This window comes from Apteryx mantelli, unplaced genomic scaffold, assembly GCF_036417845.1.
Source record: "Apteryx mantelli isolate bAptMan1 unplaced genomic scaffold, bAptMan1.hap1 HAP1_SCAFFOLD_20, whole genome shotgun sequence".
NCBI lineage: Eukaryota > Metazoa > Chordata > Aves > Apterygiformes > Apterygidae > Apteryx > Apteryx mantelli.
Window position 1 is genome coordinate 5,734,449 of NW_027118553.1, and position 23,891 is coordinate 5,758,339.

Consider the following 23,891-nt stretch of genomic DNA (forward strand, 5'->3'; position numbering starts at 1 on the left):
TGGCTGCAGTTTGTGGTTGTGAGGTCACTTGTGGCTCAGTGCCTGATAGGCCAGTGCTAGCTGCATGGCTGCAGTTTGTGGTTGTGAGGTCACTTGTGTCTCAGTGCCTGATAGGCCAGTGCTAGGCCCATGGCTGCAGTGTGTGGTTTTGAGGTCACTTGTGTCTCAGTGCCTGATAGGCCAGTGCTAGGCCCATGGCTGCTGTTTGTGGTTGTGAGGTCACTTGTGTCTCAGTGCCTGCTAGGCCAGTGCTAGGCCCATGGCTGCTGTTTGTGGTGGTGAGGTCACTTGTGTCTCAGTGCCTGCTAGGCCAGTGCTAGGCCCATGGGTGCTGTTTGTGGTTGTGAGGTCACTGGTGGCTCAGTGCCTGATAGGCCAGTGCTAGGCCCATGGGTGCTGTTTTTTTTTGTGAGGTCACTTGTGTCTCAGTGCCTGATAGGCCAGTGCTAGCTGCATGGCTGCAGTTTGTGGTTTTGAGGTCACTTGTGTCTCAGTGCCTGATAGGCCAGTGCTAGGCCCATGGCTGCTGTTTGTGGTTGTGAGGTCACTTCTGGCTCAGTGCCTGACAGGCCAGTGGTAGCTGCATGGCTGCAGTTTGTGGTTGTGAGGTCAGTGGTGGCTCAGTGCCTGATAGGCCAGTGCTAGGCCCATGGCTGCAGTGTGTGGTTGTGAGGTCACTTGTGGCTCAGTGCCTGCTAGGCCAGTGCTAGGCCCATGGCTTCTGTTTTTGGTTGTGATGTCACTTGTGGCTCAGTGCCTGATAGGCCAGTGCTAGCTGCATGGCTGCAGTTTGTGGTTGTGAGGTCACTTGTGGCTCAGTGCCTGATAGGCCAGTGCTAGGCTCATGGCTGCTGTTTGTGGTTGTGAGGTCACTTGTGGCTCAGTGCCTGATAGGCCAGTGCTAGCTGCATGGCTGCAGTTTGTGGTTGTGAGGTCACTTGTGGCTCAGTGCCTGATAGGCCAGTGCTAGGCCCATGGGTGCTGTTTGTGGTTGTGAGGTCACTTGTGTCTCAGTGCCTGATAGGCCAGTGCTAGGCCCATGGCTGCTGTTTGTGGTTGTGAGGTCACTTGTGGCTCAGTGCCTGATAGGCCAGTGCTCGGTGCCTGGGTGCTGTTTGTGGTTGTGAGGTCACTTGTGGCTCAGTGCCTGATAGGCCAGTGCTAGGCCCATGGCTGGTGTTTTTGGTTGTGATGTCACTTGTGTCTCAGTGCCTGATAGGCCAGTGCTAGCTGCATGGCTGCAGTTTGTGGTTGTGAGGTCACTTGTGGCTCAGTGCCTGATAGGCCAGTGCTAGGCCCATGGCTGCAGTTTGTGGTTGTGAGGTCACTTGTGGCTCAGTGCCTGATAGGCCAGTGCTAGCTGCATGGCTGCAGTTTGTGGTTGTGAGGTCACTTGTGGCTCAGTGCCTGATAGGCCAGTGCTAGCTGCATGGCTGCAGTTTGTGGTTTTGAGGTCACTTGTGTCTCAGTGCCTGATAGGCCAGTGCTAGGCCCATGGCTGCTGTTTGTGGTTGTGAGGTCACTTCTGGCTCAGTGCCTGACAGGCCAGTGGTAGCTGCATGGCTGCAGTTTGTGGTTGTGAGGTCACTTGTGGCTCAGTGCCTGCTAGGCCAGTGCTAGGCCCATGGCTGCAGTGTGTGGTTGTGAGGTCACTTGTGTCTCAGTGCCTGATAGGCCAGTGCTAGGCCCATGGCTGGTGTTTTTGGTTGTGATGTAACTTGTGGCTCAGTGCCTGATAGGCCAGTGCTAGCTGCATGGCTGCAGTTTGTGGTTGTGAGGTCACTTGTGTCTCAGTGCCTCCTAGGCCAGTGCTAGGCCCATGGCTGCTGTTTGTGGTTGTGAGGTCCCTTGTGGCTCAGTGCCTGATAGGCCAGTGCTAGGCCCATGGCTGCTGTTTGTGGTTGTGAGGTCACTTGTGGCTCAGTGCCTGATAGGCCAGTGCTAGGCCCATGGGTGCTGTTTGTGGTTGGGAGGTCACTTGTGTCTCAGTGCCTGATAGGCCAGTGCTAGGCCCATGGCTGCTGTTTGTGGTTGTGAGGTCACTTGTGTCTCAGTGCCTGATAGGTCAGTGCTAGGTGCGTGGCTGCAGTTTGTGGTTGTGAGGTCACTTGTGGCTCAGTGCCTGATAGGCCAGTGCTAGGCCCATGGCTCCTGTTTGTGGTTGTGAGGTCACTTGTGGCTCAGTGCCTGATAGGCCAGTGCTAGGCCCATGGCTGCTGTTTGTGGTTGTGAGGTCACTTGTGTCTCAGTGCCTGATAGGCCAGTGCTAGGCCCATGGCTGCTGTTTGTGGTTGTGAGGTCACTTGTGCCTCAGTGCCTGATAGGCCGGTGCTAGGTGCGTGGCTGCTGTTTGTGGTTGTGAGGTCACTTGTGGCTCAGTGCCTGATAGGCCAGTGGTAGCTGCATGGCTGCAGTTTGTGGTTGTGAGGTCAGTGGTGGCTCAGTGCCTGATAGGCCAGTGCTAGGCCCATGCCTCCTGTTTGTGGATGTGAGTTCACTTGTGGCTCAGTGCCTGATAGGCCAGTGCTAGGCCCATGGCTGCAGTTTGTGGTTGTGAGGTCACTTGTGGCTCAGTGCCTGATAGGCCAGTGCTAGCTGCATGGCTGCAGTTTGTGGTTGTGAGGTCACTTGTGTCTCAGTGCCTGATAGGCCAGTGCTAGGCCCATGGCTGCAGTGTGTGGTTTTGAGGTCACTTGTGTCTCAGTGCCTGATAGGCCAGTGCTAGGCCCATGGCTGGTGTTTTTGGTTGTGATGTCACTTGTGGCTCAGTGCCTGACAGGCCAGTGGTAGCTGCATGGCTGCAGTTTGTGGTTGTGAGGTCACTTGTGGCTCAGTGCCTGATAGGCCAGTGCTAGGCCCATGGCTGCTGTTTGTGGTTGTGAGGTCACTTGTGGCTCAGTGCCTGATAGGCCAGTGCTAGGCCCATGGCTGCAGTTTGTGGTTGTGAGGTCACTTGTGTCTCAGTGCCTGATAGGCCAGTGCTAGGCCCATGGCTGCTGTTTGTGGTTGTGAGGTCACTTGTGGCTCAGTGCCTGATAGGTCAGTGCTAGGTGCGTGGCTGCAGTTTGTGGTTGTGAGGTCACTTGTGTCTCAGTGCCTGCTAGGCCAGTGCTAGCTGCATGGCTGCTGTTTGTGGTTGTGAGGTCACTTGTGGCTCAGTGCCTGCTAGGCCAGTGCTAGCTGCATGGCTGCTGTTTGTGGTTGTGATGTCACTTGTGTCTCAGTGCCTGATAGGCCAGTGCTAGCTGCATGGCTGCAGTTTGTGGTTGTGAGGTCAGTGGTGTCTCAGTGCCTGATAGGCCAGTGCTAGGCCCATGGCTGCTGTTTGTGGTTGTGAGGTCCCTTGTGGCTCAGTGCCTGATAGGCCAGTGCTAGGCCCATGGCTGCTGTTTGTGGTTGTGAGGTCACTTGTGTCTCAGTGCCTGATAGGCCAGTGCTAGGCCCATGGCTGCTGTTTGTGGTTGGGAGGTCACTTGTGTCTCAGTGCCTGATAGGCCAGTGCTAGGCCCATGGCTGCTGTTTGTGGTTGTGAGGTCACTTGTGGCTCAGTGCCTGATAGGCCAGTGGTAGCTGCATGGCTGCAGTTTGTGGTTGTGAGGTCACTTGTGGCTCAGTGCCTGATAGGCCAGTGCTAGGCTCATGGCTGCTGTTTGTGGTTGTGAGGTCACTTGTGCCTCAGTGCCTGATAGGCCGGTGCTAGGTGCGTGGCTGCTGTTTGTGGTTGTGAGGTCACTTGTGTCTCAGTGCCTGATAGGCCAGTGCTAGCTGCATGGCTGCAGTTTGTGGTTTTGAGGTCAGTGGTGGCTCAGTGCCTGATAGGCCAGTGCTAGGCCCATGGCTGCAGTTTGTGGTTGTGAGGTCACTTGTGGCTCAGTGCCTGATAGGCCAGTGCTAGCTGCATGGCTGCAGTTTGTGGTTGTGAGGTCACTTGTGTCTCAGTGCCTGATAGGCCAGTGCTAGCTGCATGGCTGCAGTTTGTGGTTTTGAGGTCACTTGTGTCTCAGTGCCTGATAGGCCAGTGCTAGGCCCATGGCTGCTGTTTGTGGTTGTGAGGTCACTTCTGGCTCAGTGCCTGATAGGCCAGTGGTAGCTGCATGGCTGCAGTTTGTGGTTGTGAGGTCACTTGTGGCTCAGTGCCTGATAGGCCAGTGCTAGGCCCATGGCTGCAGTGTGTGGTTGTGAGGTCACTTGTGGCTCAGTGCCTGATAGGCCAGTGCTAGGCCCATGCCTCCTTTTTGTGGATGTGAGGTCACTTGTGGCTCAGTGCGTGATAGGCCAGTGCTCGGTGCCTGGGTGCTGTTTGTGGTTGTGAGGTCACTTGTGTCTCAGTGCCTGATAGGCCAGTGCTAGGCCCATGGCTGCTGTTTGTGGTTGTGAGGTCACTTGTGGCTCAGTGCCTGATAGGCCAGTGCTAGGCCCATGGCTGCTGTTTGTGGTTGTGAGGTCACTTGTGGCTCAGTGCCTGATAGGCCAGTGCTAGGCCCATGGGTGCTGTTTGTGGTTGTGAGGTCCCTTGTGGCTCAGTGCCTGATAGGCCAGTGCTAGGCCCATGGCTGCTCTTTGTGGTTGTGAGGTCCCTTGTGGCTCAGTGCCTGATAGGCCAGTGCTAGGCCCATGGCTGCTGTTTGTGGTTGTGAGGTCACTTGTGGCTCAGTGCCTGCTAGGCCAGTGCTAGGCCCATGGGTGCTGTTTGTGGTGGTGAGGTCACTTGTGTCTCAGTGCCTGCTAGGCCAGTGCTAGGCCCATGGCTGCTGTTTGTGGTGGTGAGGTCACTTGTGTCTCAGTGCCTGACAGGCCAGTGCTAGGCCCATGGGTGCTGTTTGTGGTTCTGAGGTCCCTTGTGGCTCAGTGCCTGCTAGGCCAGTGCTAGGCCCATGGGTGCTGTTTTTTTTTGTGAGGTCACTTGTGTCTCAGTGCCTGATAGGCCAGTGCTAGCTGCATGGCTGCAGTTTGTGGTTTTGAGGTCACTTGTGTCTCAGTGCCTGATAGGCCAGTGCTAGGCCCATGGCTGCTGTTTGTGGTTGTGAGGTCAGTTGTGGCTCAGTGCCTGACAGGCCAGTGGTAGCTGCATGGCTGCTGTTTGTGGTTGTGAGGTCACTTGTGGCTCAGTGCCTGCTAGGCCAGTGCTAGGCCCATGGCTGCTGTTTGTGGTGGTGAGGTCACTTGTGTCTCAGTGCCTGCTAGGCCAGTGCTAGGCCCATGGGTGCTGTTTGTGGTTGTGAGGTCACTGGTGGCTCAGTGCCTGATAGGCCAGTGCTAGGCCCATGGCTGCTGTTTGTGGTTGTGAGGTCACTTGTGGCTCAGTGCCTGATAGGCCAGTGCTAGCTGCATGGCTGCAGTTTGTGGTTTTGAGGTCACTTGTGTCTCAGTGCCTGATAGGCCAGTGCTAGGCCCATGGCTGCTGTTTGTGGTTGTGAGGTCACTTCTGGCTCAGTGCCTGACAGGCCAGTGGTAGCTGCATGGCTGCAGTTTGTGGTTGTGAGGTCAGTGGTGGCTCAGTGCCTGATAGGCCAGTGCTAGGCCCATGGCTGCAGTGTGTGGTTGTGAGGTCACTTGTGGCTCAGTGCCTGCTAGGCCAGTGCTAGGCCCATGGCTTCTGTTTTTGGTTGTGATGTCACTTGTGGCTCAGTGCCTGATAGGCCAGTGCTAGCTGCATGGCTGCAGTTTGTGGTTGTGAGGTCACTTGTGGCTCAGTGCCTGATAGGCCAGTGCTAGGCTCATGGCTGCTGTTTGTGGTTGTGAGGTCACTTGTGGCTCAGTGCCTGATAGGCCAGTGCTAGCTGCATGGCTGCAGTTTGTGGTTGTGAGGTCAGTGGTGGCTCAGTGCCTGATAGGCCAGTGCTAGGCCCATGGCTGCAGTTTGTGGTTGTGAGGTCACTTGTGGCTCAGTGCCTGATAGGCCAGTGCTAGCTGCATGGCTGCAGTTTGTGGTTGTGAGGTCACTTGTGGCTCAGTGCCTGATAGGCCAGTGCTAGGCCCATGGCTGCAGTGTGTGGTTTTGAGGTCACTTGTGTCTCAGTGCCTGATAGGCCAGTGCTAGGCCCATGGCTGCTGTTTGTGGTTGTGAGGTCACTTCTGGCTCAGTGCCTGACAGGCCAGTGCTAGCTGCATGGCTGCAGTTTGTGGTTGTGAGGTCACTTGTGGCTCAGTGCCTGATAGGCCAGTGCTAGGCCCATGGCTGCTGTTTGTGGTTGTGAGGTCACTTGTGGCTCAGTGCCTGATAGGCCAGTGCTAGGCCCATGGCTGCTGTTTGTGGTTGTGAGGTCACTTGTGTCTCAGTGCCTGATAGGCCAGTGCTAGGCCCATGGCTGCTGTTTGTGGTTGTGAGGTCACTTGTGGCTCAGTGCGTGATAGGCCAGTGCTAGGTGTGTGGCTGCTGTTTGTGATTGTGAGGTCACTTGTGTCTCAGTGCCTGATAGGCCAGTGCTAGCTGCATGGGTGCAGTTTGTGGTTGTGAGGTCACTTGTGGCTCAGTGCCTGATAGGCCAGTGCTAGGCCCATGGGTGCTGTTTGTGGTTGTGAGGTCACTTGTGGCTCAGTGCCTGATAGGCCAGTGCTAGCTGCATGGCTGCTGTTTGTGGTTGTGAGGTCACTTGTGGCTCAGTGCCAGATAGGCCAGTGCTAGGCCCATGCCTCCTGTTTGTGGATGTGAGTTCACTTGTGGCTCAGTGCCTGATAGGCCAGTGCTAGGCCCATGGCTGCAGTTTGTGGTTGTGAGGTCACTTGTGGCTCAGTGCCTGATAGGCCAGTGCTAGCTGCATGGCTGCAGTTTGTGGTTGTGAGGTCACTTGTGTCTCAGTGCCTGATAGGCCAGTGCTAGGCCCATGGCTGCAGTGTGTGGTTTTGAGGTCACTTGTGTCTCAGTGCCTGATAGGCCAGTGCTAGGCCCATGGCTGCTGTTTGTGGTTGTGAGGTCACTTGTGGCTCAGTGCCTGATAGGCCAGTGCTAGGCCCATGGCTGCTGTTTGTGGTTGTGAGGTCACTTGTGGCTCAGTGCCTGATAGGCCAGTGCTAGGCCCATGGCTGCTGTTTGTGGTTGTGAGGTCACTTGTGGCTCAGTGCCTGATAGGCCAGTGCTAGGCCCATGGCTGCTGTTTGTGGTTGTGAGGTCACTTGTGTCTCAGTGCCTGATAGGCCAGTGCTAGGCCCATGGCTGCTGTTTGTGGTTGTGAGGTCACTTGTGTCTCAGTGCCTGATAGGTCAGTGCTAAGTGCGTGGCTGCAGTTTGTGGTTGTGAGGTCACTTGTGTCTCAGTGCCTGCTAGGCCAGTGCTAGCTGCATGGCTGCTGTTTGTGGTTGTGAGGTCACTTGTGGCTCAGTGCCTGCTAGGCCAGTGCTAGCTGCATGGCTGCTGTTTGTGGTTGTGATGTCACTTGTGTCTCAGTGCCTGATAGGCCAGTGCTAGCTGCATGGCTGCAGTTTGTGGTTGTGAGGTCACTTGTGGCTCAGTGCCTGATAGGCCAGTGCTAGGCCCATGGCTGCTGTTTGTGGTTGTGAGGTCCCTTGTGGCTCAGTGCCTGATAGGCCAGTGCTAGGCCCATGGCTGCTGTTTGTGGTTGTGAGGTCACTTGTGGCTCAGTGCCTGATAGGCCAGTGCTAGGCCCATGGCTGCTCTTTGTGGTTGTGAGGTCCCTTGTGGCTCAGTGCCTGATAGGCCAGTGCTAGGCCCATGGCTGCTGTTTGTGGTTGTGAGGTCACTTGTGGCTCAGTGCCTGCTAGGCCAGTGCTAGGCCCATGGCTGCTGTTTGTGGTGGTGAGGTCACTTGTGTCTCAGTGCCTGCTAGGCCAGTGCTAGGCCCATGGCTGCTGTTTGTGGTGGTGAGGTCACTTGTGTCTCAGTGCCTGACAGGCCAGTGCTAGGCCCATGGGTGCTGTTTGTGGTTGTGAGGTCACTTGTGTCTCAGTGCCTGATAGGCCAGTGCTAGGTGCCTGGGTTCTGTTTGTGATTGTGAGGTCAGTTGTGGCTCAGTGCCTGCTAGGCCAGTGCTAGCTGCATGGCTGCTGTTTGTGGTTGTGAGGTCACTTGTGGCTCAGTGCCTGATAGGCCAGTGCTAGGCCCATGGGTGCTGTTTGTGGTTCTGAGGTCCCTTGTGGCTCAGTGCCTGCTAGGCCAGTGCTAGGCCCATGGGTGCTGTTTTTTTTTGTGAGGTCACTTGTGTCTCAGTGCCTGATAGGCCAGTGCTAGCTGCATGGCTGCAGTTTGTGGTTTTGAGGTCACTTGTGTCTCAGTGCCTGATAGGCCAGTGCTAGGCCCATGGCTGCTGTTTGTGGTTGTGAGGTCAGTTGTGGCTCAGTGCCTGACAGGCCAGTGGTAGCTGCATGGCTGCTGTTTGTGGTTGTGAGGTCACTTGTGGCTCAGTGCCTGCTAGGCCAGTGCTAGGCCCATGGCTGCTGTTTGTGGTGGTGAGGTCACTTGTGTCTCAGTGCCTGCTAGGCCAGTGCTAGGCCCATGGCTGCTGTTTGTGGTGGTGAGGTCACTTGTGTCTCAGTGCCTGCTAGGCCAGTGCTAGGCCCATGGGTGCTGTTTGTGGTTGTGAGGTCACTGGTGGCTCAGTGCCTGATAGGCCAGTGCTAGGCCCATGGGTGCTGTTTTTTTTTGTGAGGTCACTTGTGGCTCAGTGCCTGATAGGCCAGTGCTAGCTGCATGGCTGCAGTTTGTGGTTTTGAGGTCACTTGTGTCTCAGTGCCTGATAGGCCAGTGCTAGGCCCATGGCTGCTGTTTGTGGTTGTGAGGTCACTTCTGGCTCAGTGCCTGACAGGCCAGTGGTAGCTGCATGGCTGCAGTTTGTGGTTGTGAGGTCAGTGGTGGCTCAGTGCCTGATAGGCCAGTGCTAGGCCCATGGCTGCAGTGTGTGGTTGTGAGGTCACTTGTGGCTCAGTGCCTGCTAGGCCAGTGCTAGGCCCATGGCTTCTGTTTTTGGTTGTGATGTCACTTGTGGCTCAGTGCCTGATAGGCCAGTGCTAGCTGCATGGCTGCAGTTTGTGGTTGTGAGGTCACTTGTGGCTCAGTGCCTGATAGGCCAGTGCTAGGCTCATGGCTGCTGTTTGTGGTTGTGAGGTCACTTGTGGCTCAGTGCCTGATAGGCCAGTGCTAGCTGCATGGCTGCAGTTTGTGGTTGTGAGGTCAGTGGTGGCTCAGTGCCTGATAGGCCAGTGCTAGGCCCATGGCTGCAGTTTGTGGTTGTGAGGTCACTTGTGGCTCAGTGCCTGATAGGCCAGTGCTAGCTGCATGGCTGCAGTTTGTGGTTGTGAGGTCACTTGTGGCTCAGTGCCTGATAGGCCAGTGCTAGGCCCATGGCTGCAGTGTGTGGTTTTGAGGTCACTTGTGTCTCAGTGCCTGATAGGCCAGTGCTAGGCCCATGGCTGCTGTTTGTGGTTGTGAGGTCACTTCTGGCTCAGTGCCTGACAGGCCAGTGCTAGCTGCATGGCTGCAGTTTGTGGTTGTGAGGTCACTTGTGGCTCAGTGCCTGATAGGCCAGTGCTAGGCCCATGGCTGCTGTTTGTGGTTGTGAGGTCACTTGTGGCTCAGTGCCTGATAGGCCAGTGCTAGGCCCATGGCTGCTGTTTGTGGTTGTGAGGTCACTTGTGTCTCAGTGCCTGATAGGCCAGTGCTAGGCCCATGGCTGCTGTTTGTGGTTGTGAGGTCACTTGTGGCTCAGTGCGTGATAGGCCAGTGCTAGGTGTGTGGCTGCTGTTTGTGATTGTGAGGTCACTTGTGTCTCAGTGCCTGATAGGCCAGTGCTAGCTGCATGGGTGCAGTTTGTGGTTGTGAGGTCACTTGTGTCTCAGTGCCTGATAGGCCAGTGCTAGGCCCATGGGTGCTGTTTGTGGTTGTGAGGTCACTTGTGTCTCAGTGCCTGATAGGCCAGTGCTAGCTGCATGGCTGCTGTTTGTGGTTGTGAGGTCACTTGTGGCTCAGTGCCAGATAGGCCAGTGCTAGGCCCATGCCTCCTGTTTGTGGATGTGAGTTCACTTGTGGCTCAGTGCTTGATAGGCCAGTGCTAGGCCCATGGCTGCAGTTTGTGGTTGTGAGGTCACTTGTGGCTCAGTGCCTGATAGGCCAGTGCTAGCTGCATGGCTGCAGTTTGTGGTTGTGAGGTCACTTGTGTCTCAGTGCCTGATAGGCCAGTGCTAGGCCCATGGCTGCAGTGTGTGGTTTTGAGGTCACTTGTGTCTCAGTGCCTGATAGGCCAGTGCTAGGCCCATGGCTGCTGTTTGTGGTTGTGAGGTCACTTGTGGCTCAGTGCCTGATAGGCCAGTGCTAGGCCCATGGCTGCTGTTTGTGGTTGTGAGGTCACTTGTGGCTCAGTGCCTGATAGGCCAGTGCTAGGCCCATGGCTGCTGTTTGTGGTTGTGAGGTCACTTGTGGCTCAGTGCCTGATAGGCCAGTGCTAGGCCCATGGCTGCTGTTTGTGGTTGTGAGGTCACTTGTGTCTCAGTGCCTGATAGGCCAGTGCTAGGCCCATGGCTGCTGTTTGTGGTTGTGAGGTCACTTGTGTCTCAGTGCCTGATAGGTCAGTGCTAAGTGCGTGGCTGCAGTTTGTGGTTGTGAGGTCACTTGTGTCTCAGTGCCTGCTAGGCCAGTGCTAGCTGCATGGCTGCTGTTTGTGGTTGTGAGGTCACTTGTGGCTCAGTGCCTGCTAGGCCAGTGCTAGCTGCATGGCTGCTGTTTGTGGTTGTGATGTCACTTGTGTCTCAGTGCCTGATAGGCCAGTGCTAGCTGCATGGCTGCAGTTTGTGGTTGTGAGGTCACTTGTGGCTCAGTGCCTGATAGGCCAGTGCTAGGCCCATGGCTGCTGTTTGTGGTTGTGAGGTCCCTTGTGGCTCAGTGCCTGATAGGCCAGTGCTAGGCCCATGGCTGCTGTTTGTGGTTGTGAGGTCACTTGTGGCTCAGTGCCTGATAGGCCAGTGCTAGGCCCATGGCTGCTCTTTGTGGTTGTGAGGTCCCTTGTGGCTCAGTGCCTGATAGGCCAGTGCTAGCTGCATGGCTGCTGTTTGTGGTTGTGAGGTCACTTGTGGCTCAGTGCCTGCTAGGCCAGTGCTAGGCCCATGGCTGCTGTTTGTGGTGGTGAGGTCACTTGTGGCTCAGTGCCTGCTAGGCCAGTGCTAGGCCCATGGCTGCTGTTTGTGGTGGTGAGGTCACTTGTGTCTCAGTGCCTGACAGGCCAGTGCTAGGCCCATGGGTGCTGTTTGTGGTTGTGAGGTCACTTGTGTCTCAGTGCCTGATAGGCCAGTGCTAGGTGCCTGGGTTCTGTTTGTGATTGTGAGGTCAGTTGTGGCTCAGTGCCTGCTAGGCCAGTGCTAGCTGCATGGCTGCTGTTTGTGGTTGTGAGGTCACTTGTGGCTCAGTGCCTGATAGGCCAGTGCTAGGCCCATGGCTGCAGTTTGTGGTTGTGAGGTCACTTGTGGCTCAGTGCCTGATAGGCCAGTGCTAGGCCCATGGCTGCTGTTTGTGGTGGTGAGGTCAGTTGTGGCTCAGTGCCTGACAGGCCAGTGGTAGCTGCATGGCTGCTGTTTGTGGTTGTGAGGTCACTTGTGGCTCAGTGCCTGCTAGGCCAGTGCTAGGCCCATGGCTGCTGTTTGTGGTGGTGAGGTCACTTGTGTCTCAGTGCCTGCTAGGCCAGTGCTAGGCCCATGGCTGCTGTTTGTGGTGGTGAGGTCACTTGTGTCTCAGTGCCTGCTAGGCCAGTGCTAGGCCCATGGGTGCTGTTTGTGGTTGTGAGGTCACTGGTGGCTCAGTGCCTGATAGGCCAGTGCTAGGCCCATGGGTGCTGTTTTTTTTTGTGAGGTCACTTGTGGCTCAGTGCCTGATAGGCCAGTGCTAGCTGCATGGCTGCAGTTTGTGGTTTTGAGGTCACTTGTGTCTCAGTGCCTGATAGGCCAGTGCTAGGCCCATGGCTGCTGTTTGTGGTTGTGAGGTCACTTCTGGCTCAGTGCCTGACAGGCCAGTGGTAGCTGCATGGCTGCAGTTTGTGGTTGTGAGGTCAGTGGTGGCTCAGTGCCTGATAGGCCAGTGCTAGGCCCATGGCTGCAGTGTGTGGTTGTGAGGTCACTTGTGGCTCAGTGCCTGATAGGCCAGTGCTAGGCCCATGGCTTCTGTTTTTGGTTGTGATGTCACTTGTGGCTCAGTGCCTGATAGGCCAGTGCTAGCTGCATGGCTGCAGTTTGTGGTTGTGAGGTCACTTGTGGCTCAGTGCCTGCTAGGCCAGTGCTAGGCTCATGGCTGCTGTTTGTGGTTGTGAGGTCACTTGTGGCTCAGTGCCTGATAGGCCAGTGCTAGCTGCATGGCTGCAGTTTGTGGTTGTGAGGTCAGTGGTGGCTCAGTGCTTGATAGGCCAGTGCTAGGCCCATGGCTGCAGTTTGTGGTTGTGAGGTCACTTGTGGCTCAGTGCCTGATAGGCCAGTGCTAGCTGCATGGCTGCAGTTTGTGGTTGTGAGGTCACTTGTGTCTCAGTGCCTGATAGGCCAGTGCTAGGCCCATGGCTGCAGTGTGTGGTTTTGAGGTCACTTGTGTCTCAGTGCCTGATAGGCCAGTGCTAGGCCCATGGCTGCTGTTTGTGGTTGTGAGGTCACTTCTGGCTCAGTGCCTGACAGGCCAGTGGTAGCTGCATGGCTGCAGTTTGTGGTTGTGAGGTCACTTGTGGCTCAGTGCCTGATAGGCCAGTGCTAGGCCCATGGCTGCTGTTTGTGGTTGTGAGGTCACTTGTGGCTCAGTGCCTGATAGGCCAGTGCTAGGCCCATGGCTGCTGTTTGTGGTTGTGAGGTCACTTGTGTCTCAGTGCCTGATAGGCCAGTGCTAGGCCCATGGCTGCTGTTTGTGGTTGTGAGGTCACTTGTGTCTCAGTGCCTGATAGGCCAGTGCTAGGCCCATGGCTGCTGTTTGTGGTTGTGAGGTCACTTGTGTCTCAGTGCCTGATAGGTCAGTGCTAGGTGCGTGGCTGCAGTTTGTGGTTGTGAGGTCACTTGTGTCTCAGTGCCTGCTAGGCCAGTGCTAGCTGCATGGCTGCTGTTTGTGGTTGTGAGGTCACTTGTGGCTCAGTGCCTGCTAGGCCAGTGCTAGCTGCATGGCTGCTGTTTGTGGTTGTGATGTCACTTGTGTCTCAGTGCCTGATAGGCCAGTGCTAGCTGCATGGCTGCAGTTTGTGGTTGTGAGGTCACTTGTGGCTCAGTGCCTGATAGGCCAGTGCTAGGCCCATGGCTGCTGTTTGTGGTTGTGAGGTCCCTTGTGGCTCAGTGCCTGATAGGCCAGTGCTAGGCCCATGGCTGCTCTTTGTGGTTGTGAGGTCCCTTGTGGCTCAGTGCCTGATAGGCCAGTGCTAGGCCCATGGCTTCTGTTTGTGGTTGTGAGGTCACTTGTGGCTCAGTGCCTGATAGGCCAGTGCTAGCTGCATGGCTGCAGTTTGTGGTTGTGAGGTCACTTGTGTCTCAGTGCCTGATAGGCCAGTGCTAGGCCCATGGCTGCTGTTTGTGGTTGTGAGGTCACTTGTGGCTCAGTGCGTGATAGGCCAGTGCTCGGTGCCTGGGTGCTGTTTGTGGTTGTGAGGTCACTTGTGGCTCAGTGCCTGATAGGCCAGTGCTAGGCCCATGGCTGCAGTGTGTGGTTGTGAGGTCACTTGTGTCTCAGTGCCTGATAGGCCAGTGCTAGGCCCATGGCTGCTGTTTTTGGTTGTGATGTAACTTGTGGCTCAGTGCCTGATAGGCCAGTGCTAGCTGCATGGCTGCAGTTTGTGGTTGTGAGGTCACTTGTGTCTCAGTGCCTGCTAGGCCAGTGCTAGGCCCATGGCTGCTGTTTGTGGTTGTGAGGTCCCTTGTGGCTCAGTGCCTGATAGGCCAGTGCTAGGCCCATGGCTGCTGTTTGTGGTTGTGAGGTCACTTGTGCCTCAGTGCCTGATAGGCCGGTGCTAGGTGCGTGGCTGCTGTTTGTGGTTGTGAGGTCACTTGTGGCTCAGTGCCTGATAGGCCAGTGCTAGCTGCATGGCTGCAGTTTGTGGTTGTGAGGTCAGTGGTGGCTCAGTGCCTGATAGGCCAGTGCTAGGCCCATGGCTGCAGTTTGTGGTTGTGAGGTCACTTGTGGCTCAGTGCCTGATAGGCCAGTGCTAGCTGCATGGCTGCAGTTTGTGGTTGTGAGGTCACTTGTGGCTCAGTGCCTGATAGGCCAGTGCTAGGCCCATGGCTGCAGTGTGTGGTTTTGAGGTCACTTGTGTCTCAGTGCCTGATAGGCCAGTGCTAGGCCCATGGCTGCTGTTTGTGGTTGTGAGGTCACTTCTGGCTCAGTGCCTGACAGGCCAGTGGTAGCTGCATGGCTGCAGTTTGTGGTTGTGAGGTCACTTGTGGCTCAGTGCCTGATAGGCCAGTGCTAGGCCCATGGCTGCTGTTTGTGGTTGTGAGGTCACTTGTGGCTCAGTGCCTGATAGGCCAGTGCTAGGCCCATGGCTGCTGTTTGTGGTTGTGAGGTCACTTGTGTCTCAGTGCCTGATAGGCCAGTGCTAGGCCCATGGCTGCTGTTTGTGGTTGTGAGGTCACTTGTGTCTCAGTGCCTGATAGGCCAGTGCTAGGCCCATGGCTGCTGTTTGTGGTTGTGAGGTCACTTGTGTCTCAGTGCCTGATAGGTCAGTGCTAGGTGCGTGGCTGCAGTTTGTGGTTGTGAGGTCACTTGTGTCTCAGTGCCTGCTAGGCCAGTGCTAGCTGCATGGCTGCTGTTTGTGGTTGTGAGGTCACTTGTGGCTCAGTGCCTGATAGGCCAGTGCTAGCTGCATGGCTGCTGTTTGTGGTTGTGATGTCACTTGTGTCTCAGTGCCTGATAGGCCAGTGCTAGCTGCATGGCTGCAGTTTGTGGTTGTGAGGTCACTTGTGGCTCAGTGCCTGATAGGCCAGTGCTAGGCCCATGGCTGCTGTTTGTGGTTGTTAGGTCCCTTGTGGCTCAGTGCCTGATAGGCCAGTGCTAGGCCCATGGCTGCTGTTTGTGGTTGTGAGGTCACTTGTGTCTCAGTGCCTGATAGGCCAGTGCTAGGCCCATGGCTGCTGTTTGTGGTTGGGAGGTCACTTGTGGCTCAGTGCCTGCTAGGCCAGTGCTAGGCCCATGGCTGCTGTTTGTGGTTGTGAGGTCACTTGTGGCTCAGTGCCTGATAGGCCAGTGGTAGCTGCATGGCTGCAGTTTGTGGTTGTGAGGTCACTTGTGGCTCAGTGCCTGATAGGCCAGTGCTAGGCCCATGGCTGCTGTTTGTGGTTGTGAGGTCCCTTGTGGCTCAGTGCCTGATAGGCCAGTGCTAGGCCCATGGCTGCTGTTTGTGGTTGTGAGGTCACTTGTGTCTCAGTGCCTGATAGGCCAGTGCTAGGCCCATGGCTGCTGTTTGTGGTTGGGAGGTCACTTGTGGCTCAGTGCCTGCTAGGCCAGTGCTAGGCCCATGGCTGCTGTTTGTGGTTGTGAGGTCACTTGTGGCTCAGTGCCTGATAGGCCAGTGCTAGCTGCATGGGTGCAGTTTGTGGTTGTGAGGTCACTTGTGGCTCAGTGCCTGATAGGCCAGTGCTAGGCCCATGGGTGCTGTTTGTGGTTGTGAGGTCACTTGTGTCTCAGTGCCTGATAGGCCAGTGCTAGCTGCATGGCTGCTGTTTGTGGTTGTGAGGTCACTTGTGGCTCAGTGCCAGATAGGCCAGTGCTAGGCCCATGCCTCCTGTTTGTGGATGTGAGTTCACTTGTGGCTCAGTGCCTGATAGGCCAGTGCTAGGCCCATGGCTGCAGTTTGTGGTTGTGAGGTCACTTGTGGCTCAGTGCCTGATAGGCCAGTGCTAGCTGCATGGCTGCAGTTTGTGGTTGTGAGGTCACTTGTGTCTCAGTGCCTGATAGGCCAGTGCTAGGCCCATGGCTGCAGTGTGTGGTTTTGAGGTCACTTGTGTCTCAGTGCCTGATAGGCCAGTGCTAGGCCCATGGCTGCTGTTTGTGGTTGTGAGGTCACTTGTGGCTCAGTGCCTGATAGGCCAGTGCTAGGCCCATGGCTGCTGTTTGTGGTTGTGAGGTCACTTGTGGCTCAGTGCCTGATAGGCCAGTGCTAGCTGCATGGCTGCTGTTTGTGGTTGTGAGGTCACTTGTGTCTCAGTGCCTGATAGGCCAGTGCTAGGCCCATGGCTGCTGTTTGTGGTTGTGAGGTCACTTGTGTCTCAGTGCCTGCTAGGCCAGTGCTAGGCCCATGGCTGCTGTTTGTGGTTGTGAGGTCACTTGTGTCTCAGTGCCTGATAGGTCAGTGCTAAGTGCGTGGCTGCAGTTTGTGGTTGTGAGGTCACTTGTGTCTCAGTGCCTGCTAGGCCAGTGCTAGCTGCATGGCTGCTGTTTGTGGTTGTGAGGTCACTTGTGGCTCAGTGCCTGCTAGGCCAGTGCTAGCTGCATGGCTGCTGTTTGTGGTTGTGATGTCACTTGTGTCTCAGTGCCTGATAGGCCAGTGCTAGCTGCATGGCTGCAGTTTGTGGTTGTGAGGTCACTTGTGTCTCAGTGCCTGATAGGCCAGTGCTAGGCCCATGGCTGCTGTTTGTGGTTGTGAGGTCCCTTGTGGCTCAGTGCCTGATAGGCCAGTGCTAGGCCCATGGCTGCTGTTTGTGGTTGTGAGGTCACTTGTGGCTCAGTGCCTGATAGGCCAGTGCTAGGCCCATGGCTGCTGTTTGTGGTTGGGAGGTCACTTGTGTCTCAGTGCCTGCTAGGCCAGTGCTAGGCCCATGGCTGCTGTTTGTGGTTGTGAGGTCACTTGTGGCTCAGTGCCTGATAGGCCAGTGGTAGCTGCATGGCTGCAGTTTGTGGTTGTGAGGTCACTTGTGGCTCAGTGCCTGATAGGCCAGTGCTAGGCCCATGGCTGCTTTTTGTGGTTGTGAGGTCACTTGTGGCTCAGTGCCTGATAGGCCAGTGCTAGGCCCATGGCTGCTGTTTGTGGTTGTGAGGTCACTTGTGTCTCAGTGCCTGATAGGCCAGTGCTAGGCCCATGGCTGCTGTTTGTGGTTGTGAGGTCACTTGTGGCTCAGTGCGTGATAGGCCAGTGCTAGGTGTGTGGCTGCTGTTTGTGATTGTGAGGTCACTTGTGTCTCAGTGCCTGATAGGCCAGTGCTAGCTGCATGGGTGCAGTTTGTGGTTGTGAGGTCAGTGGTGTCTCAGTGCCTGCTAGGCCAGTGCTAGGCCCATGGGTGCTGTTTGTGGTTGTGAGGTCACTTGTGGCTCAGTGCCTGACAGGCCAGTGGTAGCTGCATGGCTGCAGTTTGTGGTTGTGAGGTCACTTGTGGCTCAGTGCCTGATAGGCCAGTGCTAGGCCCATGGCTGCAGTGTGTGGTTGTGAGGTCACTTGTGGCTCAGTGCCTGATAGGCCAGTGCTAGGCCCATGGCTGGTGTTTTTGGTTGTGATGTCACTTGTGGCTCAGTACCTGATAGGCCAGTGCTAGCTGCATGGCTGCAGTTTGTGGTTGTGAGGTCACTTGTGGCTCAGTGCCTGATAGGCCAGTGCTAGGCCCATGGCTGCTGTTTGTGGTTGTGAGGTCACTTGTGGCTCAGTGCCTGATAGGCCAGTGCTAGGCCCATGGCTGCTGTTTGTGGTTGTGAGGTCACTTGTGTCTCAGTGCCTGATAGGCCAGTGCTAGGCCCATGGCTGCTGTTTGTGGTTGTGAGGTCACTTGTGGCTCAGTGCCTGATAGGCCAGTGGTAGCTGCATGGCTGCAGTTTGTGGTTGTGAGGTCACTTGTGGCTCAGTGCCTGATAGGCCAGTGCTAGGCTCATGGCTGCTGTTTGTGGTTGTGAGGTCACTTGTGGCTCAGTGCCTGATAGGCCGGTGCTAGGTGCGTGGCTGCTGTTTGTGGTTGTGAGGTCACTTGTGTCTCAGTGCCTGATAGGCCAGTGCTAGCTGCATGGCTGCAGTTTGTGGTTGTGAGGTCAGTGGTGGCTCAGTGCCTGATAGGCCAGTGCTAGGCCCATGGCTGCAGTTTGTGGTTGTGAGGTCACTTGTGGCTCAGTGCCTGATAGGCCAGTGCTAGCTGCATGGCTGCAGTTTGTGGTTGTGAGGTCACTTGTGTCTCAGTGCCTGATAGGCCAGTGCTAGCTGCATGGCTGCAGTTTGTGGTTTTGAGGTCACTTGTGTCTCAGTGCCTGATAGGCCAGTGCTAGGCCCATGGCTGCTGTTTGTGGTTGTGAGGTCACTTCTGGCTCAGTGCCTGACAGGCCAGTGGTAGCTGCATGGCTGCAGTTTGTGGTTGTGAGGTCACTTGTGGCTCAGTGCCTGATAGGCCAGTGCTAGGCCCATGGCTGCAGTGTGTGGTTGTGAGGTCACTTGTGGCTCAGTGCCTGCTAGGCCAGTGCTAGGCCCATGGCTGCTGTTTGTGGTGGTGAGGTCACTTGTGTCTCAGTGCCTGCTAGGCCAGTGCTAGGCCCATGGCTGCTGTTTGTGGTGGTGAGGTCACTTGTGTCTCAGTGCCTGACAGGCCAGTGCTAGGCCCATGGGTGCTGTTTGTGGTTGTGAGGTCCCTTGTGGCTCAGTGCCTGCTAGGCCAGTGCTAGGCTCATGGCTGCTGTTTCTGGTTGTGAGGTCAGTGGTGTCTCAGTGCCTGCTAGGCCAGTGCTAGGCCCATGGGTGCTGTTTGTGGTTGTGAGGTCACTGGTGGCTCAGTGCCTGATAGGCCAGTGCTAGGCCCATGGGTGCTGTTTTTTTTTGTGAGGTCACTTGTGTCTCAGTGCCTGATAGGCCAGTGCTAGCTGCATGGCTGCAGTTTGTGGTTTTGAGGTCACTTGTGTCTCAGTGCCTGATAGGCCAGTGCTAGGCCCATGGCTGCTGTTTGTGGTTGTGAGGTCACTTCTGGCTCAGTGCCTGACAGGCCAGTGGTAGCTGCATGGCTGCAGTTTGTGGTTGTGAGGTCACTTGTGGCTCAGTGCCAGATAGGCCAGTGCTAGGCCCATGCCTCCTGTTTGTGGATGTGAGTTCACTTGTGGCTCAGTGCCTGATAGGCCAGTGCTAGGCCCATGGCTCCTGTTTGTGGTTGGGAGGTCAGTGGTGGCTCAGTGCCTGATAGGCCAGTGCTAGCTGCATGGCTGCAGTTTGTGGTTGTGAGGTCACTTGTGTCTCAGTGCCTGATAGGCCAGTGCTAGCTGCATGGCTGCAGTTTGTGGTTGTGAGGTCACTTGTGGCTCAGTGCCTGATAGGCCAGTGGTAGCTGCATGGCTTCAGTTTGTGGTTGTGAGGTCACTTGTGGCTCAGTGCCTGATAGGCCAGTGCTAGCTGCATGGCTGCAGTTTGTGGTTGTGAGGTCACTTGTGTCTCAGTGCCTGATAGGCCAGTGCTAGCTGCATGGCTGCAGTTTGTGGTTGTGAGGTCACTTGTGGCTCAGTGCCTGATAGGCCAGTGGTAGCTGCATGGCTTCAGTTTGTGGTTGTGAGGTCACTTGTGGCTCAGTGCCTGATAGGCCAGTGCTAGGCCCATGGCTGCTGTTTGTGGTTGTGAGGTCACTTGTGGCTCAGTGCCTGATAGGCCAGTGCTAGGTGCCTGGGTGCTGTTTGTGGTTGGGAGGTCACTTGTGTCTCAGTGCCTGATAGGCCAGTGCTAGGCCCATGGCTGCTGTTTGTGGTTGTGAGGTCACTTGTGTCTCAGTGCCTGATAGGCCAGTGCTAGGCCCATGGCTGCTGTTTGTGGTTGTGAGGTCACTTGTGTCTCAGTGCCTGATAGGTCAGTGCTAGGTGCGTGGCTGCAGTTTGTGGTTGTGAGGTCACTTGTGGCTCAGTGCCTGATAGGCCAGTGCTAGGCCCATGGCTCCTGTTTGTGGTTGGGAGGTCAGTGGTGGCTCAGTGCCTGATAGGCCAGTGCTAGGCCCATGGCTGCTGTTTGAGGTTGTGAGGTCACTTGTGCCTCAGTGCCTGATAGGCCGGTGCTAGGTGCGTGGCTGCTGTTTGTGGTTGTGAGGTCACTTGTGTCTCAGTGCCTGATAGGCCAGTGCTAGGCCCATGGCTGCAGTTTGTGGTTGTGAGGTCACTTGTGTCTCAGTGCGTGATAGGCCAGTGCTAGGTGCCTGGGTGCTGTTTGTGGTTGTGAGGTCACTTGTGGCTCAGTGCCTGATAGGCCAGTGCTAGGCCCATGGCTGGTGTTTTTGGTTGTGATGTCACTTGTGTCTCAGTGCCTGATAGGCCAGTGCTAGCTGCATGGCTGCAGTTTGTGGTTGTGAGGTCACTTGTGGCTCAGTGCCTGATAGGCCAGTGCTAGGCCCATGGCTGCAGTTTGTGGTTGTGAGGTCACTTGTGGCTCAGTGCCTGATAGGCCAGTGCTAGCTGCATGGCTGCAGTTTGTGGTTGTGAGGTCACTTGTGGCTCAGTGCCTGATAGGCCAGTGCTAGCTGCATGGCTGCAGTTTGTGGTTTTGAGGTCACTTGTGTCTCAGTGCCTGATAGGCCAGTGCTAGGCCCATGGGTGCTGTTTGTGGTTGTGAGGTCACTTCTGGCTCAGTGCCTGACAGGCCAGTGGTAGCTGCATGGCTGCAGTTTGTGGTTGTGAGGTCACTTGTGGCTCAGTGCCTGATAGGCCAGTGCTAGGCCCATGGCTGCAGTGTGTGGTTGTGAGGTCACTTGTGTCTCAGTGCCTGATAGGCCAGTGCTAGGCCCATGGCTGGTGTTTTTGGTTGTGAGGTCACTTGTGGCTCAGTGCCTGATAGGCCAGTGCTAGGCCCATGGCTGCTGTTTGTGGTTGTGAGGTCACTTGTGTCTCAGTGCCTGATAGGCCAGTGCTAGGCCCATGGCTGCTGTTTGTGGTTGTGAGGTCACTTCTGGCTCAGTGCCTGACAGGCCAGTGGTAGCTGCATGGCTGCAGTTTGTGGTTGTGAGGTCAGTGGTGGCTCAGTGCCTGATAGGCCAGTGCTAGGCCCATGGCTGCAGTGTGTGGTTGTGAGGTCACTTGTGGCTCAGTGCCTGCTAGGCCAGTGCTAGGCCCATGGCTTCTGTTTTTGGTTGTGATGTCACTTGTGGCTCAGTGCCTGATAGGCCAGTGCTAGCTGCATGGCTGCAGTTTGTGGTTGTGAGGTCACTTGTGGCTCAGTGCCTGATAGGCCAGTGCTAGGCTCATGGCTGCTGTTTGTGGTTGTGAGGTCACTTGTGGCTCAGTGCCTGATAGGCCAGTGCTAGCTGCATGGCTGCAGTTTGTGGTTGTGAGGTCACTTGTGGCTCAGTGCCTGATAGGCCAGTGCTAGCTGCATGGCTGCAGTTTGTGGTTGTGAGGTCACTTGTGGCTCAGTGCCTGATAGGCCAGTGGTAGCTGCATGGCTTCAGTTTGTGGTTGTGAGGTCACTTGTGGCTCAGTGCCTGATAGGCCAGTGCTAGGCCCATGGCTGCTGTTTGTGGTTGTGAGGTCACTTGTGGCTCAGTGCCTGATAGGCCAGTGCTAGGTGCCTGGGTGCTGTTTGTGGTTGGGAGGTCACTTGTGTCTCAGTGCCTGATAGGCCAGTGCTAGGCCCATGGCTGCTGTTTGTGGTTGTGAGGTCACTTGTGGCTCAGTGCCTGCTAGGCCAGTGCTAGGCCCATGGCTGCTGTTTGTGGTTGTGAGGTCACTTGTGTCTCAGTGCCTGATAGGTCAGTGCTAGGTGCGTGGCTGCAGTTTGTGGTTGTGAGGTCACTTGTGTCTCAGTGCCTGCTAGGCCAGTGCTAGGCCCATGGCTGCTGTTTGTGGTTGTGAGGTCACTTGTGGCTCAGTGCCTGATAGGCCAGTGCTAGGCCCATGGCTGCTGTTTGTGGTTGTGAGGTCACTTGTGGCTCAGTGCCTGATAGGCCAGTGCTAGGCCCATGGCTGCTGTTTGTGGTTGTGAGGTCACTTGTGTCTCAGTGCCTGATAGGCCAGTGCTAGGCCCATGGGTGCTGTTTGTGGTTGGGAGGTCACTTGTGTCTCAGTGCCTGATAGGCCAGTGCTAGGCCCATGGCTGCTGTTTGTGGTTGTGAGGTCACTTGTGTCTCAGTGCCTGATAGGCCAGTGCTAGCTGCATGGCTGCAGTGTGTGGTTGTGAGGTCACTTGTGGCTCAGTGCCTGCTAGGCCAGTGCTAGGCCCATGGCTTCTGTTTTTGGTTGTGATGTCACTTGTGGCTCAGTGCCTGATAGGCCAGTGCTAGCTGCATGGCTGCAGTTTGTGGTTGTGAGGTCACTTGTGGCTCAGTGCCTGATAGGCCAGTGCTAGGCTCATGGCTGCTGTTTGTGGTTGTGAGGTCACTTGTGGCTCAGTGCCTGATAGGCCAGTGCTAGCTGCATGGCTGCAGTTTGTGGTTGTGAGGTCACTTGTGGCTCAGTGCCTGCTAGGCCAGTGCTAGGCCCATGCCTCCTGTTTGTGGATGTGAGTTCACTTGTGGCTCAGTGCCTGATAGGCCAGTGCTAGGCCCATGGCTCCTGTTTGTGGTTGGGAGGTCAGTGGTGGCTCAGTGCCTGATAGGCCAGTGCTAGCTGCATGGCTGCAGTTTGTGGTTGTGAGGTCACTTGTGTCTCAGTGCCTGATAGGCCAGTGCTAGCTGCATGGCTGCAGTTTGTGGTTGTGAGGTCACTTGTGGCTCAGTGCCTGATAGGCCAGTGGTAGCTGCATGGCTTCAGTTTGTGGTTGTGAGGTCACTTGTGGCTCAGTGCCTGATAGGCCAGTGCTAGCTGCATGGCTGCAGTTTGTGGTTGTGAGGTCACTTGTGTCTCAGTGCCTGATAGGCCAGTGCTAGCTGCATGGCTGCAGTTTGTGGTTGTGAGGTCACTTGTGGCTCAGTGCCTGATAGGCCAGTGGTAGCTGCATGGCTTCAGTTTGTGGTTGTGAGGTCACTTGTGGCTCAGTGCCTGATAGGCCAGTGCTAGGCCCATGGCTGCTGTTTGTGGTTGTGAGGTCACTTGTGGCTCAGTGCCTGATAGGCCAGTGCTAGGTGCCTGGGTGCTGTTTGTGGTTGGGAGGTCACTTGTGTCTCAGTGCCTGATAGGCCAGTGCTAGGCCCATGGCTGCTGTTTGTGGTTGTGAGGTCACTTGTGTCTCAGTGCCTGATAGGCCAGTGCTAGGCCCATGGCTGCTGTTTGTGGTTGTGAGGTCACTTGTGTCTCAGTGCCTGATAGGTCAGTGCTAGGTGCGTGGCTGCAGTTTGTGGTTGTGAGGTCACTTGTGGCTCAGTGCCTGATAGGCCAGTGCTAGGCCCATGGCTCCTGTTTGTGGTTGGGAGGTCAGTGGTGGCTCAGTGCCTGATAGGCCAGTGCTAGGCCCATGGCTGCTGTTTGAGGTTGTGAGGTCACTTGTGCCTCAGTGCCTGATAGGCCGGTGCTAGGTGCGTGGCTGCTGTTTGTGGTTGTGAGGTCACTTGTGTCTCAGTGCCTGATAGGCCAGTGCTAGGCCCATGGCTGCAGTTTGTGGTTGTGAGGTCACTTGTGTCTCAGTGCGTGATAGGCCAGTGCTAGGTGCCTGGGTGCTGTTTGTGGTTGTGAGGTCACTTGTGGCTCAGTGCCTGATAGGCCAGTGCTAGGCCCATGGCTGGTGTTTTTGGTTGTGATGTCACTTGTGTCTCAGTGCCTGATAGGCCAGTGCTAGCTGCATGGCTGCAGTTTGTGGTTGTGAGGTCACTTGTGGCTCAGTGCCTGATAGGCCAGTGCTAGGCCCATGGCTGCAGTTTGTGGTTGTGAGGTCACTTGTGGCTCAGTGCCTGATAGGCCAGTGCTAGCTGCATGGCTGCAGTTTGTGGTTGTGAGGTCACTTGTGGCTCAGTGCCTGATAGGCCAGTGCTAGCTGCATGGCTGCAGTTTGTGGTTTTGAGGTCACTTGTGTCTCAGTGCCTGATAGGCCAGTGCTAGGCCCATGGGTGCTGTTTGTGGTTGTGAGGTCACTTCTGGCTCAGTGCCTGACAGGCCAGTGGTAGCTGCATGGCTGCAGTTTGTGGTTGTGAGGTCACTTGTGGCT